This window comes from Atta colombica, unplaced genomic scaffold (assembly GCF_001594045.1).
Source record: "Atta colombica isolate Treedump-2 unplaced genomic scaffold, Acol1.0 scaffold314, whole genome shotgun sequence".
Lineage (NCBI taxonomy): Eukaryota > Metazoa > Arthropoda > Insecta > Hymenoptera > Formicidae > Atta > Atta colombica.
Genome location: NW_017259420.1, coordinates 24,330 through 28,693, shown reverse-complemented (window position 1 = coordinate 28,693; position 4,364 = coordinate 24,330).

Genomic DNA, 4,364 nt, shown 5'->3' with positions numbered 1-4,364 from the left:
CTATTAATTTTTTGATCTAGTTTACTTCTACTACCGGCCTAACGGCAAGCCATCATAGAGATTGCAATTGAGATTGCGTTCTGTTATTCCCTACAAGAAAATTAAAAATTTATGTTACATATACTTTACAAAATCTAAAAATTTAAATTACAGAGAAAAGTTGGTCGGTGATTGAAAACAAAATCCCCTACATTAATTTAATCTCGAATATTAAATCTCTCTGGTTAAACGCTACCTACGCTACGCTAGGATCTTTCAGTTGGAGTTTGCTATCGCACTCCTATTGCTATTGGCTCCACGAACAGTGTTGGTAGCGTTTGCATCCTTAGCGTGAATAGTGTCTCCCCCGAACCCTTAATGACAATAAGTCGACACAATTAAGTATCGTTCTATCTTTGTCACTCTCTAAAAGTCAAGAAGGATAGAACGACGCTTGTGTCGATTTGTGTGTACTTTCCATCAAATGGAAAATATCCTTCGTCTAGATATTTTGCCGTCGAGGACTTAAGTGTCTAGGTGTTCTGCGTGTTTGCCGTTGAGAAACTGTGACCCTATTTATACGGCACTCTTAATCGGATTTAATAACATTTTGATGAAAATACATTCAATAAAAAGTAAAAGTTTGACAAAAGATATCGCTTTGCCTCATGAACCATGATTAGTCATTGAAATCGACGATTATCAGGTTAAAAAGTTTGTCTTTTAGTTAAATAACATTTTGTTATTTTTAATTTCAATATGTGTCAAAACCTATCCATTTTTTAGTTTCAGAGTAAATAGTGTATTAATAATAATTAATGTTTGTATTAATAATAATTAATGTTTAGATAAATATAATGTATTCTTTTGAGTTAAACATTTAACTCCATTATTTTAGTTAATTTAAGTTAATGATATATTGAAAAAAATCAGTGGCTATTTATAGAAATGATTGGAAATAATTCAAATTGGATTCAATTCAACATTATGAATTTAATTGTAGATATATTTTTTATATATTTTATATATTTTTTTTATATATTTTAGATCACTTGTATAACACTATTGCAAAATTTTCATAAAATATTTTCAATTTCATGTGCTAAAATGCATAGTGTTCATTTTATAGTACACTGATAGTAAAATTACAAATTAATAAATTACAAATATTTCGCTTTTCCGTATAAAATAAAAAATGATTTATATATAAAACTTCTTAGCTTACTTATGGCATTAGCGTGTGAATAAGTCCTAATATCCTAACGTGTATAAACAGATAACGCAATTTTAATTATAATAAACAAAAAAAAATGCCTGACAAATTAAACAAAAATAAATAACACAATTGCTGTTTTATCATGCCCTCATTTTTTACATAATCATTTGATGAAATTTATGCATATGTCCGAACTTCTATGAGCGTTAATAAAATTATGTATATAATAATTAAAATTCTACTAAAATTTTGTCATTATTTACCAGATTACGTAATTCCTCATCGAGATTATAATTGGACAATTTGTGAAGAATTGCTATTGTCTCGTTTATCTAAAATTGTTTTTATACAATATGAAAATTTTTAATAAAATTGAAAAAATTACACTCAGAAGATTGCGTTATTTTGAAGAAAACTTCGATATATGTAATTTTAATGTTGTAAAATTGTTGTTTGTGTTTATAATTTTAGTTATGTTATTATATACAATTCTAGTTATAAATAATTAATAATGTTTTAATTTTACCATATCTTATAGTAAAATTAAGTTTGACATATGTGATTTAATGTGAGAAATAAGATGCTGTATGAAATGAAAATAAAAAATTGGTATAAAATAAAAGTATATTTAAATGTCCATAATCCTTATCCTCTATATAAAAATATAACTAGTGTTTCATCAAGACAAGATTTCTTGTCTTAAAGAACATTTCTTGTTTTGTCTTTTCAAGATAAGAAATTTCTTGTCTTGATCATTTCTTGATAATTTTGTTTGATTTAATCAAAATGCATTTAACTAGAAGTTGACGTCAAACCATAATCCTCTAACTATAATCAAACGATTTTTCTCATGCATTAAAGAAAATAGAAGATCTATTACGTATTATATATCTGTAGTAAAATCACTACAAAGATCAAAATTGTATTATTACAATCGAAAAAGGAATAATGCTTTCATTATATTTAACAAAAATAGTATTAAATTGGAAACAATTAATGTAAAAGATGATCTCGAATATATAAAATAACAATGAAAAATATAAACGCAGTTAAATGAGAAATGATTTAGATATTTTTGCGTTATTTAGACATTTATGTATTAATTTGTAAAAGATTGGATACATAATTGTTCTATTATTGTACGTTCTAATACATGCACTTTTATTCAATATATAGGGTCAAATCAGAATTGATCTAGTTTTTTATCTTAAGAAAATTATACATCTAATTGTCGAATTAACGATATAGATTGGGTGAATGGATAATACCGTACAAACTACTGATTTGAGCGCGAAAACATGTTTGAAGTTGAGTTGTGAAAATTATGACAAAATATTAAAAATAGAATCAAAATTAAAAGTCTTCAACACTTCAAAATGTAACATACAACAAAAAACGAATTTCTCAAAGATTTTGTTTTTAATTCGACATATATTAGATAATCTTATAAATTTGACCAGATTTACAAAAATTCGTTACATCTATGAGGTTTCCATTATTTCCAATATTAACAGATATTGTAATGCAAGATTTAAAGGAATAAGTGTTGAAGACTTAATTTTGATATCCCGTTCTATTACAGATATGTTGATGACATAATTATGGCTATTCCATTATCTGGAGCCAATCTCGTACTACAAAAATTTAATTCTTACCATCCTGGAATACAATTCACATGTGAGATTAGCAATAAAAAAACTATCAATTTTCTAGATACTACTATTATTATAAAAAACTACTATTATTATAAAAAACAATGTCATCAAGTTTGATATATATCACAAATCATCTTTCTCGGAAAGACATTTTAATTACTAGTCTCAACACCCGATATCTCAAAAAAAGGAACTGTAATAAGGATAGTTGACAGGATTTTTTAAATCTTGCACTCAGTTTTCTATCAAAAGAACCTTGAACAGGTGATTAAAATTTTATTAGATAACGATTATTCATTAAATTTCATTTTTGATATAATACGAGAAAGAATTAAAATTCTAAAAAATAAAAAAACTTTCAAGCAAACCACCAATAAAAATAATGATTCTTCAAAAAAGGATAATAAAGAAAAAACGAGCTGGTTCACAATTCCATATAATCTATCTCCGAAAAATTTAAAAATATTATCAAAAATACTAGTACAAAAATCTCGTTTTTTAGTCTCGATAAATTCAGTTCAATGATAAAAAGATCCTCTTTCTCCAAATTGTAAAAAGAACATAGCGTATAAAATTTCTTGTAATTGTGACGCGTCCTATGTTGGACAAACAAGTAGACAATTAAAAACAAGGATTTCCGAACATAAAAATAAAATATCAATAAAAAGAAAATCAATTCTTCGGTTGTCACGAATTATAGAACACGTCACGATTTTGATTGGAATAACGTAAATATTAGACATAGAACGTAACTACAATAAAAGACTAATATCAGAAATGGTAAATATCAAGTGATAAAACAACAGAATTAATTTAAACAAAGACCCTGAGTTACTTAGTTTCATATTTTTGTTATGTGACCGATAACTAAAAGTCTATAGCTAAAAATAATCCATTTTCATTACGATTAACACTGCAGTATGAACTTCATTGACTTGTACAATATACACTATATTTATTTAATTGTCGTCGTGTTTAAAATATTTTTTAATTCACTTAAAGAATTTGCGTTACAATAATTATATGTTAAGACTAATTTGTATTTAACGTGTTCCTGAGATGAATCTCCACATCATTTCTTGCAAGTTTTTAATATTGTTGACTCTGATATTCAATTATTACATTTAAGGTCAAAATATCGTTGACTATCCAGCTTACTAATTGGTTATAAATTTAATGTTGGAGTGTAATCACAGGAAGATTTTTTTTATGGATTTTGCGTAATTTTCCCGCTGAAGAAGTTAGTTGAAACATTCGACAAATATATTATTTTTAGAGGATTGTCTTAGATTAATCAAAATAAACGCGCAATTATTGCAGCGCCAATTCCTAAAGTTCATTTGTTAATAATTCGTTAATTGTTTTAAGAAGGAATCTTATTTTATTGTAAGTATTTAAAAATTTATATTGATTTTTATAGAAATTTGATGATCCAAATCCGAAAAATAACAACGTCAAATTGCTCTATCACCCACAATTCTTTTACAACGGTATGTTTTCATACTATTTATACT